Below are 16,513 nucleotides of genomic sequence, written 5' to 3'. Positions count from 1 at the left end.
GTTAAGATATTTTTACATCTAGATAGTTGTTTTAAGTTGATAATGACAAGATGTGATAGATATTGATTTACATTCAGAATTTTAGATGCACCTAGATAGGAAACACATTTTTTTCAAGGCTGTCAAATACAAATAGTCAAAATACCAAGAATGTAATATTTATATAAGCATGATTGTGTCATGTTTCTTCTTGATATAAGTAGTTTATTGTATATATGTGTAATAATATAGATGTATATATAAAAAATAACAAAATTATATAAAAATAAAAAGATTGAATGAAAATCAAAAACAGTAAAACAATGTAATTGGTGTTTAATTATTATAAATAGATAGAAACCCCATATTGCAATTGATTTTTACTTAGTATGTATTATGGAGTTATGATCAGCAATATGATTATTCAGAAGTTTATTTTCTCCATAATAATATGTCTTATCTACCATGCTTTGTACTAATATTCCATGATAAAAATGGATCAAACATGATTCACCAGAACATTCCTGTATAAATCACTTTTCTATTGCTGAGACAAAGTATTATAATCAAGGTAACTTATAAAGAAAGCATTCAATTGGGTTTAAGGTTCCAGTTAGTTAGAGCCCATAATGGTGCTGTATCCAGATCGTGAGAACCCCCAACAAGCCATCTAGACTCGATCCGATGCAATATACATGAGGACTTTTAATTGACTCAGAGTCAGCCTCTGACTGGACACCAACACAGTGATATCCAAAAAAAGCCGTGATCTCTAGACTGAGGGTAATTTATAGGCTCCTATCCCTCCTAGTGGCCCAAAGTAGGGGAGTTCCAACCTGACAAGCATCTATTTGTTGAGTAACATAAAGAGGGCTAATGTCTATAATGGTGACAATCTACAGAAAAGGGCTCCAAGACCGCCCATGGCTGAGCTTTCTTTGTTCTCTTTGTTTACTACCTTATCCAAGGAAGTGTCTGGTTTCTTAGTAACCCTATCTCCAGTGGACAGGAAGGAATGTGGCCATAAAACTGAGTCTCTTATCAACTCTATCTCCAGTGAGACTCTTTGGATCAGTCACTAGGCAACGCTATCTCTAGTGGGGCTGCTGTAAGTTTAGCAAGCTTTCCCAAGTACTAAAATCTAAAGAATGTATTTTTATATGCTTTCTTTTTATCTTTTGACATTGAGTTGCTTTATGAATTCAAAGGTTGTTAATCATATAAAAATATGCTTTCTTGGAATTTCTATAGATACTAGAGCATTCAGAGAATTTCTTTTTCTCTTTGGTATTTTATTTTTATTACAGCCTTTATATTTTCCCTTACATATCTCAAAACAGTCCCATATATGCCTCCCCCTTCTCCTTCAAAATCATGGCCTTTTAAAAAACTAAGTCTTGCATATAACCTGTTTGTTTGTGGATATATAGATATAGATATAGATATATAATCTTTTGAGTCCATATAATGTTACTTGTATTTTTGTTTATGTGATTTTAGGGCTGTCTGTGTAGCATTGGTCAACTAACTGTATTCTTACTGAATGGCCACATTTCCTGGCCCCAGCTGTAGTTAGTTTCCTAGAGTACTTTGTGTAAGCTCAAAACCTTGTGGGATTTTACCCTTTCAATTTCATCTGTTTAGAAGACTCAAGGATCAGGGGCATTACTGTGAGAAGGTGTCATTAAGTAACACCAGAAGCTATACCCATAAAGTCTCTTTTTCTTTTTTCCTTCCTTCCTTCCTTCCTTCCTTCCTTCCTTCCTTCCTTTCATTTTTCTTTTTTCTTTCTTTTTTCTTTCTTTCTATCCTTTCCTTCTTTTTTATTTTGAGAACTGATATTTCTAGGAAGCACAGACTGGAACTGAAGTATTTTTATAGCCTAGGGTGGTCATGAATAGGTGATCCTTAAATTTCAATCTCTGCTTTCAGGAATTATATGTGTATTCTCATCTGTCTGCTGTTTTTAAAGGTTTAGTGTTGCATATAACTTTATGAACTTCGGAAAGTTAGTTAGATACTTCATTTTTTGGTATTTATAAAAGAATCTAGCCTCTGTGTATCATGGTTGTATTTGTCAAGATTCAATATGTTAAAACTTAATTGAAATATTCCCTGGCTCTATAACTGTGAGACATTAATTTTATGCATTTTCATATAAATTAATAATACTTTGAGAATTTCATATTTGGTATTTTGATCATCTTCACCAATTCCTGTGATTCTACACACACACACACACACACACACACACACACACACACACACACACAGTTTTTTTATGTTTATGAGTGATATTACAACTATCAGAGACTGTCCTCCTAAAGAAAACTAACTCTCCTGGCAGGTGTCACTTGCCAATAGCACTGGAGCTAATGTGGGACCTTGCTCAACTAAAGCATGGGAGATGAAAGGCTGCTCATTTTTCAGACCCAGGACATAAGTACTGAATTGCTTTGTATATGAACATGAAGTAGTTAGAAGAAAATTCTAGGAACATGAAATTAAGATAAAATTATCTGATTCTTTGACCCTTATAATAACAGTTATTGGTTAACAATTAGACCATATCTAGAAGTAACAAAAATCTAAGAAACTTGGGAGAACTGTGAGTTTTTTTTCCTTAATTAAACCTTTTGAAGTGGAAAGAATATATTGTCATTGTTGATTTCTTTTATTTTTAGTAATATAGAGCTGTGTGCAGGTGCTCATAGAGGTCAGAGGTGCTGGATCCTCTTGGAAACAGAGACTCAAAACCCCTTCAGTGAATGTATAGACAGGTGCACCTGAGGGAGGACTTGATAAAATGCCTATGAGTTTTACTGTTAACATTTCTCCAATCCTTCCCCAAGTGGAAACCATGGCCTTTTATAAAGATAACTATACTTGGAGAAATGAAAAAGAAGATACTTTCTGGGATCTATTGGATATTGGTTCTGAATTCATCCTGATTCTAGGAGACCCAAAGAAATATTGTGGCCCTCCAATTAAAATACAAGCTTATGGAGTTCAAGTAATTAATTGAGATTTTGCTAAAGTCTGAATCACAGTAGGTCCAGTGGGTCCCTGCACTCACCCTGTGTTTATCATCCCACTATTAGAATGTAAAATTGATATATTTAGATATATTTTGAAGTTGGCAGAATTATCACTCTGGTTCCCCGGACTGTGGAGTGAAGGACATTAGGGTTAAAAAAGCTAAATGGAAACCTTTATAGCTGCCCCTGTCAGGGGAAATAGTGAGTCAAAAACAGTATTGTATCCCTGGGAGAATTGCAGCAATTAGTATCTCCATCAACTAGGAGAAAGATATAGGGGTGTTGGGGCTGGAGAGATGGCTCAGTGGTTAAGAGCACCACCTGCTCTTCCAAAGGTCCCGAGTTCAATTCCCAGCAACCACATGGTGGCTCACAACCATCTATAATGTAACCTGATGACCTCTTCTGGCCTGCAGGTGTACAAGCAGACAACACTGTATACATAATAATAAATAAATCTTTTAAAAAAAGGTATAGGGGTGGTGGTTCCCAGTACATAGCATTTTAACATTCTATCTGTCCAATGTGGAAGATAGGTGGATCATGGAGAATAACAGTTGACTATCAGAAGCTTAATAATGAAACTCCAACAGGAGCTGCTAAACGGGATGTGATATCCTTACTTGAACAGATAACACATCTCCTGGTACATGTGGTATAGCTGTTAATCTAGAAAATGTCTTTTTATCAAGATCTGTTAAAAGGACAACCAGAAGCAATTTACTTCTGAAAGATAAGGTAATGCATCTGGCCTATCATAAAGAAAGAAAGAAAGAAAGAAAGAAAGAAAGAAAGAAAGAAAGAAAGAAAGAAAGAAAATATAACATTATGTGGGCCTATTGAAAATCTTAGAGACAGCACATTCCTCAACTTGGTGGTAGCTTACTCCAGGTTACATATCAAGTAACTCATAACTCTTTAGTTTTGAGTGAGGCCTGGAACTTGAGAATCCTATTCTGCAGGCTGAACACCTACCACTTGGACATTATTTGGACAATATGAACCAACAGACCTGATGGGGTTTAAAGTTTCAGTGGAATATAGAGATACTGTTTGGAGACATTTATCAGCTCCTATTAGAGACCTTTGGGGTTTTTGAGCAAGGCTTTACCTTCATTTGAAGATAACTATTCCCCTTTGAGAAACAGCTATTAGCCTGCTATTGGTCCTTAGTGGATTCTGAAGAATTGACAAGGAACCATCAAGTTACTCTGTGACCCGAGTTTCCCATCACGAGCTACATGTTACATGGCATGCCAAGTCACAATGTCGGACATGTATAGAAACAATCCATTATCAAATGGAAGTAGTATATACATGTTCGACTCTAGCATGTTACATGCAAATTACATGAAGAAGTTGCCCAATTGCTTATCATTTTGATGCCCATTACAATGTCTTCTGATGCCAAATATGAACTTATTCCCTCATGGGATGTAGCCTATTGCCTTAATAAGAGGGTCCAGTTAACTGATGGCCCTGTAAATTATGACACCATCTATAATAGACAGATGTATCTTTACAACTGCTTTCTGGAACAATTCTGAAACACAGTGTCAAAGGGAAATCTTTAGGGTGGGCAGAACTTTGGGTAGTACATATGGTCATTTGTTCAGAAGATACTTGCATCCTTTGCAAATGTTCATCAAAAGGTGTCTTCAACAGAGGTGGAGTTTAATAATCAAGTATATAGGATGACTATTTCTATGGACAGTCAGCCTCTTTCCCTAACCACTCTCATTATTTCCCAATGTGTCTGTGAAAAAAAAAAGTAGCCATGATGGCAGAGATTGGAATTATGCATAGGCTCAACACCCTGGATTTTCACTTTCCAAGCCTGACCTGGCTACAGCTGCTGTAGACCAACACCAAGCCCCAGATATAGCACCATTACCCCAGACACCGAGCCAGCAACCTGGTGGCTAGTTGTCTACATTACACCACTTCCTCCATGGAAAGGACAATGGTTTAACCTTAATGAGGTAGATACTTATTCTGGTTATGTATCTGCATTTCCTGCCTGAAATTCTTTTGCCAAAATCACCATATGTGTACTTACAGAATGCCTTATCCACCTTATCCCACACAGTACTGCCTTTGAGAAAGTAAACCACTTTACACTGAGAGACTTGTGACAGTGAGCCTGCTATCATGGATTCCACTGGTTTTATCATGTAAATCATGTATTATGAACTAGATGGACTATTTCAGTATTATGGGGAAAGATGGAATGGCCTTTTGAAGACACATTTACAGATGAGGGTGTGGCCCTGCTAGGAGAGACAACAAACATTCCATTGAACTAGAATCCCAGAACTCCCCCTAACCACTCTGGGCTTCTGATGCCCTTAAAGCCAACAGGCTGAGAAAGGAATAGCAGTATTGGGAGGGAAGATTGATCCAGATTACTAAGGGATAATTGGACTGCATTTACACAATGGATGTTATATTATGTCTGGAGTGCAGGAGCTCCTATAGAGTGTTTCTTGGCATGGCCATATACTGCAGTTAAAGTAAAAGAAAAACTACAACAACCTAATCAGAGCAAAATGACAGAGGGCACAAACTCATTAGTAATGAAGGTCACTCCTTAAAATACAAAAAAGCCAAGACCTGCTGAGATGCTTGCTGAAGGAGGAGGAAATACAGTATGGGTAGTTGATGAAGGTAGTTATAAACACCAACTAAGGATACCTCACCTATTTCAGAAACAAAAAATTATAATTGACATGGTTATATTTGTCATATTTTGTTAAAATTTGTTTACACATATATTTGTGCTTTTCCTCCTCAACTTCTTTATAATATAAGACCAATAAATATAATATAAATGGCTGGCCAGTAAGTTCCAGATATCTGTCTGCTCTATAATTGCTATGGTATTACAAGCACTCATATCCATGCTAGTTTTTGCTTCCCTAATAAGTTAATGCTAAAGATTCAAAATCAGTTCTTTCTGATTGCAGAAAACTGTTCCTATACATCAAGCCCTCTATTAGTAACTGTATTTAAACTTCTGATATCTTCCATGATAAGATTACTGCTTGTATCAGTCAGAATAACATTCTGAGTTTAACTTTATTGGCTTGTAAAAAAATCATTTTCCTAGATTTATTTATTAAAATCTCAAACATACTCCACGTTATAATATAGACCTATGACCTGTTGAATACATATATTTAAAACATTAATTCAACCTCTTGTGTTAGGCATTCTTTGTAAAACTGCTTGAAAAATAAAATCAATAAGTTAAGTTGACTGAATTAGTTTTTCACATCACTGTTAACACTTATGTGCCTTCTGCATACTGAGAGTCAGTGATTATATTAAGAGTTTCCGGAAAAATCTAACAATACCATAAAGATTGCATATAATTCTGATTTTGGGACATAAGTAAATGGGCTTTTTATCACCTTAGTCACATTATCAGACTTATAACCAGCCATACCCATCTTATTAGCATCCATATAGAAGGTGGGTGCCCCTTATACTGGTGTCCTCTTTACAATACTTGGAAGAATCCGATTAGTTTTCTTTATAAATTGTATACATTTGCTTTTTGGGTACTTGTTCTTAATTTCTCCCGAATAGTTACTACAAGCCCATTGCCAATCTTCATTAATTACCCATAGTGACATGATTTCAGAATTAGTAAGAGGCATCACAAATGCCTCTTGAAGTTCTGTTATTAAATTATCCAGAAGTGGGAAACAGTTTGCAAGGCTTTCAATAATGAGTTTGATTACATAGAAAGGAAAAGAGAAATACCAAGAGGAAGGCAACACTGAGCAAGGATAACTTTTATTATCCCATAGGAGACAAGTTAATAAGAAAAACATCTTGAAAGATTGTAATGGAAGATGATTCTGGAAAACTGATTAAGGTCAGAACAAAGGGAGATTTGAGTGTCACGTTAAGGATTCTCAACTACATTTTGCAGTTGTTTCAGGAAGATTACTTTTTAGTGGCTTTATAAAGTGAAAAGGCTTGTAGGGGTCTGGATGCAGGGAAATCTATTGACAGGTTGTATTCACTTGTATTAAAATATTATATAACTCTACTTTTGTACAGGTAGAAAAAATATAACAAGAACAAATCAAGAGTGACTAAAAGGAAAAACTGACGAGGCTCATGTCAGGTTATATAGTATGCAAAATGTATTAGATTTTAAGGTTCTAAGCTTTTTAGAACATTATCATATATAAGAGAATTCAAAGAAAAATTGTCAGTCTTAGCCCTATGTAAACATAGTATTGGTAATCATTATAATATGCAATAATGATTATAATAATCATTATTTACATTATTTAAGATAAGCTTAATAATTTCCCTCCTAGATGATAAGTAAAGACTAGCTTTACACATAGATATGCTATAATATTTTTGTATTATTAGTTCAAATTTATATTTATTACTTAGTGTCGTTTTTCCATTTCATTTGTCTCCTTAATTTTCTTCCCAATCACAGTAATTCACTATCCTGGTTCCCTTGCATTAGATTACTTACTTGTACCTATGTCAAAATGAGACCACTGGTTTTCAGTTTGCCCTCAACTCTTTAAATATATGATGTTGCAGGATGGAGAGATGAAACAGTTGTTAAGATCACTTGCTGCCATTACAAAATATAACTGGATTCAGTTGTCATCATGTATTTCACAGTTCTTAACAGTTTGTGACTCCAGACCCAGGAGCTTCAATATTCTATTCTGGTCTCCATGAGCAGCTTACACACTTGTACACTTATACATATGTACACACTCACATATACACATAAATAAAATAAATCAGCAAAAGTAAAGAAAAAAAGAAAATTAAATATGGTGCTGTCATTTGCTCATTACACTGTACTATATGTGGATTACAATGAGATATATAGGAAAAAGAAATATCTTGTATATGTGTCTGTGCTTGAAATTTAGGAAAGTATAGAATTCAAAATTCACTTGACGCTAGATATAGCAGATACAGAATTTTGTTATTGGAAGAGTATTGAAAGATATTGCACAGTGGCCTAAAAAGCAATCTTGAAGTTTGAGAAAACATTAACTGGTTTAGCAAAAATCAGAGTTTGGTTGACTAAACTAAAATAAGATGAAGACATCCAAATCCACTTATCTTTTATTTTCCTAATGTAGGATACATTTGAATAAATTTCTAGAAAAAATATATAAATACAAAACACAGTACCATAGTAATAGGTTTATCATTTGGACATGGTAGTACAAGCCTGTAATCCTCGCACTTAGGAAGTAGTGACAGAAATTACTAGTTCATCATCACCATCAGATATGCAGTCAGTAGGATACCAGCTTGGGCTAGAAAGATCCTCTGCTTCATAACACTTTACCAGATAATTACAATTTCAATTATCTAAGTTTAATTAAAATCCATCAGTCATATTTCAAAATTAGATATTTCCTTTTTGCCTTAGGCACATGTTATCAAGTTTGTATTTGATCAATATACTTAAGGATCTTAATGAATCTCAATTCTCAGTTGTACTTTTTTTATATCATTTTGAGGAACTTTCTTTAGTAGTTTTACATTTTACTTTTTAACCAGGGAAATTATCTTTTCTTCATTCTTCAAAGGCAATATTTCTATTTTTCATCTCTACATAAACATTATTTCCAAATAAATGTGAAATCAAAATATGAACAAAATTATTTAAAATAAGCTTTTCTTCATTGACTTAGTTTAAAAATAGGACCAATGACCAATTAGTGGATGTAATAAATAGGTTATGTTGATAAATTCCTTTATTCTTTCCATGGTACCAACAACTTTAACAATCCTATGCCAACACTGACCACATCAGATGCTATTTTCTTTTATTTGTATTTTACATAAATATTTTATAGCCTTGGTTATTATTGTTTGCTTTTCTTTCAGCACATTAAGTATATCCCTCTTGTCTATAAAATGTCTTTTGAAAAATCTGCTTGTACCTGGGTATGGTGGTGACAGCCTTTAAGTCCAGCACTTGGGAGTCAGAGGAAGGCAGATCTCTGTGAGTTCGAGGCCAGCCTGGTATACAAAGAGAGTCCAGGACAGCCAAGGCTACACATAGAAGCCATGTCTTGAAAAACAAAAGAAAAATATGTTTGTAAGTCAAGTGATGGTACACACCTTTATTCCCAGCACTCAGGAAGGAAGAGGCAAGTAGATCTCTGTGGGTTCGAGGTGAGCCTGGTCTACAAAGCAAATGCAGGACCACCAAGGTTGCACAGAGAACCTTTATAACAATTCCCCCATACCTACTCCGATCCAATATTTTAAGTGTTTCTTGGCCATTTGATATTTTTCAGTTGAGCATTTTATTTACCTCTGCACAACATTTTTAAAATTTTTAAATTTTATTTTATTAATTCATTCTTATTTTAACTCAATGGTTATCCCATCCCTTGTATCCTTCCATTCCTCCCTCCCTCCCATTTTCCCCTTACTCCCCTCCCCTATGACTGTTCCTGAGGGGGACTTCCTCCCCCTGTATATACTCATAGGGTATCAAGTCTCTTCTTGGTAGCCTGCTATCCTTCCTCTGAGTGCTACTGGGCCTCCCCATCCAGGAGACATGGTCAAATATGAGGTGGGAAAGACATCCTATTGGGACTCTAGATGAGAAAAGCATGGGAGAATGGCAAAGTTGAAGGATCCAGAGGATTCTAGAAACCTACAAGAAGAACATTATGATAGGCAGATTTGGGCCCAGGTGTCCCGCTCAAACTATGGCTCCAGCCAAGGACAATACAGCCATAAACTTCAAACCCCTACCCAGATCTAGCCAATGGACAGGACATTCTCCACAGTTGAGTGGAGAGTGGGGTCTGACTTTCACACATACTCTGCACCACATTTTTAGATTGGATTATTTGTTTTGTTTTTTTAAATTATATATATATATATATATATATATATATATATGATATCAGTCCTTTTTTGGATGTAGGGTTGGTCAGAATCTTTTCCCAGTCTATAGGCTGTTGTTTTGCTTTAATGACAGTGTCTTTTGCTTTACACAAACTTTACTGATATATGTCCTGGCTTTACTGAGTATGGCCCCTACAGATTCAAATGTTTGAAAATTATGTCTCAAGTAGGAGTTTGGGCATGAATAGGAGTCTTGTTGGAGGAAGTATGTAATGAAGGTGGGCTTTAAGGATTCAAAATACTTATGTCTACACCAATGCACTTTCTTCGGCTTGTTTGCCAGTGCATCAGGATGTATGAGAAGAGCCTATGTTGTGACATTGTTGTAATATTGCAGACATTAACCTTCTGAAATCTTAAGAGCAGTTAAACTCTGTCTTTTATAAATTGCCCATGTTATGATGTTTCATCACATTAATAGAAACATAAATGATAACAGATGTCATATTGCTCTGAATTGTCACCATTTGTGAAATTTCTACTTTTCAAAGAAATAAATACAGATATATATTTATTTGCTGAAAACCAAACTGAGGAATGAATACATAAAGATAATCATGGCATGTCTTGAATATGGGATACTAAATATTTTTATAAGACATACAGTAATCAAGTGAAAGACAATAATGTTTTACTTTTAGATAGGCTTTTAAAATTATGAGTGATTGAGTTCACAGAGGCTGAGGGATAAAAAAAAAATAGTTATTGGCCTCATATGAAAGACCATGTTTTCAAAGTGATAGACTGTGATCTTCATTCTGCTGGGGGAAATGAATTTTTAACATTCCAGATATTGAGAATGCATTAAAAATATTTTGGGTATAAAGAACTAATGTAACCCAATAATTATATATATATATATATATATATATATATATATATATATATGTGTGTGTGTGTGTGTGTGTGTGTGTGTGTGTGTGTGTGTTACATGTAACACTCTGAAAGTGTTCCATTACCAGCATTCTTATTGCTATTTTACTCACTTGACGGTCTAAGTCTTTGCTTACTACAGTAGTTTTGTTGTGTAGCTCATGGTGGCCTCAAATTTATAGACATACTACCTCCACTTATAAGGTGCTAGAGTTATAGCTGTATACCTAATTTGTAACCCTGATCGTCTAACAATTAATTTTCTGTAAATGTCTTAAACATTAAATTCTAAAGAGATATCCTATTTAACCCCAATTTGATACTGTTTTACGACTCTTTTCTACTGGGCCTAAAATAAATGCAAAGAAAAATATTTTTAATGTGTCCAGAGGAACACATGTTGCAACAAAATAGATTTCTTTAAAAAATTGAGACATTAATATGACAAATATATTGAAGAAAATAGCTGTGAGGTTTTAATAAAAAGTATTGATCCCAATTCATGACATGTTCAATTTATGCTTTAATTACATTTTTTTCATAAACTTTTTAACTATGTATATAATGTAACACACACAATCTGTGGAAACACATTATGGAAAATAGGTACCAATGTTTTTCTGATGATTATTATGTTTACTGTATGTGATTTATATACTTATCCTAGTATAGAAATTTGTTATGGCCTCAAGATATAATCTTCTAAATTCATTTATATTGTATTGCCAGTGATCTGTGGCTATATAAAATACTTTCAGAGGTTGAATTTACATATAATTTATCTCCTAATATTTTATACACAATTACCTAATTATAGATAATATTTTACACAACTATTATTAAGCCTAGAGTTGATATTTCAGCAGAAGTAAAATAGAGAAATAAAAGATAGTACTTTGTTGAATAAAATGTATTACTTGTTACCACAGAAGTTCCCCATTATTTGGCCTCCCTTTTTAATTATTAATTGATTCATTATATGAATTTATAGGTACATTATGACAATGAATAGAAAAGAAAATGCTACCCTCTTAACTCTAATCAATTGAGTAGTAATTAAAAATAATTCCCACAGGTGGTTGAAATAGTTATGATGAAAACTTCTCTTTTTGATTTTATCTTCATATATCAAGTTTTATAATACTTTTACCCATTTGTTACTTTCATCATTCTTGTGTCAAAATACCTGACAGAAGCAACTTAAGGGCAGCAGAACATACTTTGCTTCACAGTTTAAGAACAAACACATTTTATTTTGAATTGACAGCATAGTAGCAGAAGTATGAGGTAGTGGGCATTATTTTGCCTGCAGAGAAAAAGCAGAGATATTCATGTTGACCCTCAGGTAGTTTCCTCATTTCTAAATTTTTATTCATTGTGATACTTCAGATCATGGGACAGGGCCTGCCACATTCAACATGGGTTTTTCTTTCTCAGTTAAACCTCTCTGGACATGCTCTTACTGTCTTATAGCTGCTTTTCTTAAGTAACTCTAAAGCTTCTAACCCTACATAAAGGAAACTAAGTAAATTTTGAAATGGGACAGATGACTCTCCATGAGAAGAGCATACCTATTCCTTGCACAGTGTCAAATGGACAGTCTTGAAAACATACATATGAGCAATAACAAATGTACTCAACATATTATATTTTGGAATATATGCATATACAGTGGTATATACACACACAATAAAAATTTATGCAAAAATAGGCCAAAGGTTTGAAAGAGAGCAAGGTAGGATATATAGGAGGGCTTAGAGGTAGGGAAGGAAGTGAAAACTGTTGTAAGAATAGTACAATCCCCAAAAGATATTAAGGAACAACAAAATAAAGATAAAATAACACACTTTATATTTTGACAGGGTTTCCAATGTTAATATTTGCCTTTTTCCATTACAAATATATTGACAGCTCAAAAGCCTCAAGGAATTAATGACATAATTTAAAACTTTGGAGTCTAGGCCAAGAAGGAGGGGGTAGAGAAAGATTCAACCCCAAACTGCTTGAGTATCTTGTGGGCCACCTCTGTAGGTTCACTGACTTTGTCCTGAATGAGCCAGAGTAGTGTGGACTGAGCAAAGAGATATCTAAGCCCAAAGCTGCTAAAGTGTCCTACAAGCCTCCTCAGAATGGCAACTAAGGTGGGTTGTATCCCATGCCCAACTTACCTCTGCTGGTTCATGCTTTGTGTCCCAGATCAAAGAGATTTTTCAAATGAAATAATATGTTCTATCTTAAAATATCTACATTTTTTCAAATTCATTTGTTTCCAATGTACTATGTTTGCATTAATCTCTATTGCCTTCCTTTAACACCTCTCATTCCTGCAGGCCTACTCTTTCCAATTGGTGTCATATCAACTCTTATGTCTATTTTTGTGTGTCCCATCACTTGAAGAGGAACTATAAGCCATTAATAGCTGCTGAATGAGGGGCATTCGTGTTTTTCTAAGGGGTTGGTTCTTGGTAGATCAACCATACACCAATGACACTCTATATAATAAAGAATATATGGACATCAAAAATTGTACTGAGTTTTTAAATGATCACACAAAATTTAAACTGTAGGGAAGAGGATTAGATCTGAGAAGAGTTGAATAGGAGTAAAACACACTCTCCAAAATTCTCAAGGAACTAATAAAAACCATAAAGTTAAATAACCAACCAACCAGCAACAACAATCACAGAATAGATACTGGTTAGATTGTATCACTGTTTGCTAAGCAAGAAGGAGCTGTGTCTTATTCCATGTAGTAGTTGACACAGGAAGAAAGGTGTTTTTTTTTTCAGTAAACATATCCCTATATATCAAATGAACAAGAATATTTTCAACTGTAATTTAAGGTAACACAGCATAGAAAAAATTAAACATCATTAATATCTTGATAGTCAGTGAGATAATTGTCCATTTATATTATTGTCAAAGGTCTTCAGTTTTTCATTTTAAATCTGTGTGGTTTTGTGGGCAAAGTTTGCAGCAACAAGAAGCACTGAATTATCAAATAGGCCAAATAAAAGAAAAAAAGTTGACACACAAAAAGGAATCTTTTGGCAATCAAATCTGAAAATGTAAATGTTATAAGGCAATGAAGAAATTTGAGATTTTTATGGTTACAATAGTATTGTCTGTTTCTGGGAATGATTTTCTTTGATTAGATATCACTGAAAATAAGGATATTAAACATGTGCATGTAGATGAGAGTGGGATAATACAAAACAGAAGTGGAATGCCTTCTAATGATTTAAATGAATAATGAAGTAATCACTTCTTATTTAATAGGTTCTATGTTTCCTGTCAAAATTTCTGGGAAATTGGTTTGTGTATGTCAGAAAACCTTTAGAGGAGATGATTACACTTTGATGAAGCATAGCTTTTTTAAAATAGAAGTTACGGCCTATATTTTGCATTTATATTCAGACATGAATTTTTCCATGCTTATTATCTTCTCTATCTCCATTGCTAGGTAATTTCTTTCATTTTGACCAACATCTTTTTATGCTGTTCATATTCACATAACAAGCTGGAAGGCAAACCTCCTGACCCTTATAGTTATTTTGACTTTCATTCCATTCTTTGCACTTTATTACATAATTGGTTCATCTGTCACTTGCAGAGCAGATTCTGAAGATGGAATTATTGAGTCAGCCATGTCACAGTCTGCACATATGCAGACATAAGACTATACAAAGTATACCTTCCCTTGCTCTCCCATGAATCAGAGGTTATTTAATTTCTCATATTTATAGTGCTGAAAGGAGCATGTAGATATCATTGGCTTCATGTTGTGAGGATACAATATTTCACATTTAAAATACTGGTAATTTGTTTTATAATTAATACTGATACAATTATATATATTATTTGGATTTTTACATTAATAAAATATTGAAACAGTATAACTTTTATTCAGTTCATTTTTGTGAAAGTAATATAGTATTTCAATCCTAGCTTCTAAAGAGAAGTGGATTTCATCACACTATGATAACTTTCTACTGTAAGAGTTTAAAAGATAAATATAAACATGTATACAACTAGAATGATGGATATGGTTTTTGATATTCTTAGTGGAAAAACTTTTAATGCCACTCTTAATGAATAATTTAATTCATTATCCTATATTGTGAATTAGATGAATTATTTTTTGTAGGGCTGCTGATGTGGCTTAGCAGATTACAGCACTGTCTGCTCCTTCAGACATGGTTTGACTGCCAACCCACAAACGGTTGCAAAAAAATTCTCTGTAACTCCACTTCTATGGCATCTGACACCCTCTTCTGGCTTCTGGCAGGCACAAGGAATACAAGTTGTGCACAGATATATATGTAAACAAAATACCCATACATCATAAAATAAAAATAATTTTTAAAGGATAATCATTTTGAAATTTACATATTGCAGTATCCCTTAGGCCAATAAGGTTTATAATTTCCTATATTAATATATCAAGATGCTAGAAAGAAAATACTATTGTAAAATTATCTTCACATTTTATTAAATATCAAATTACCTAAAGGAAAAAATTATCTATAAATTTTAAATATACCTAAGCATATTTTACTTCCTCATAACCTTTTGCTATTACTCTTGCATGGCTGCTATGCTTATGATCACAGTGGAAATTGATGTGGCTTCAGCTACAAAGGTAGTTACAATTGCACTAAACAAGGAGTTTTCAATTCACATGAGATTTCAGTCATCCTGATAGCTGTTCCTTTCTACAGAAAATGAATAAAAAAAGAAGAGAAAATTTGTAATCTCACAATATTTTCAAGTTATTTTTATATGCTCAGAGTTACAATTCAAGTAATATCCACTTTTGTTAAAGGATATACAATGATAAATTCTTGTATACACAAAAAGACAAAGGATAATAAAGTCTATGATACTAAGAATACTGTGTATAAATAATCCCTGAAAATGAAAGAGGATTAATTGATGGGCTCTCTTGAAAGTCATTAAAAAGTAATAAAATGTGTTAAAAATGATAAGCATCCAATTTTAAAAGATTTTGAAATCATGTTTCTAACACAAATATAAAATGGACATTTATCTAATATGTTATTGAAGTTTTTAATATGGACGTTAGTAACATATATTGCAACATATAACCAGTTCACACAAGATGCAGCTAGTGCAACAAAAATTGATGGCATTACTGTGTTATTAGCGGTAATTCACACTCAAAAGCATTTATAATGAAATATGAGTATGGTTCATAGGTGAACCAATTTCATTTCAATTGCAGAAAATTCAGTTATTTGCCTATAGACAAGAATAAATTATATAATTATAAATTATATAAATATCAGTTTTCTCCAAGGAATAGAATTGTAAATTTGTTTTAAAACTAGGAAAGGCAGGACTATCCCATATTATCAGAAAACACAGAAATATATGTCTACGTAATACTTAGTTTTCCTTTGAAGACATTACAGTAATAATTTCCAATGTAACAATGACTGGGGAAGGTTTAAAAGCACTGGAAATTTCTAGATAGATGTTTTAAATTTATAGAGATGAGGCAGGGTAGATATTGATTTATATTCAGAATTTTAGACTCCCTAAGATAGGAAAGATGTTTTCTTCAAGGTTTCCAAATGAAAATAGCCAAAACACTATGAATACAAATTAATGTAATTCCTGATTGTTCTGTGGTTCTTCTTGTTGTATGTAATAATATAAATATATGC

Source organism: Acomys minous (genome assembly GCF_964271855.1).
Source record: "Acomys minous genome assembly, chromosome: 7".
Lineage (NCBI taxonomy): Eukaryota > Metazoa > Chordata > Mammalia > Rodentia > Muridae > Acomys > Acomys minous.
The sequence above is the reverse complement of the archived record's forward strand: the minus strand, read 5'-3'. Positions refer to the sequence as shown.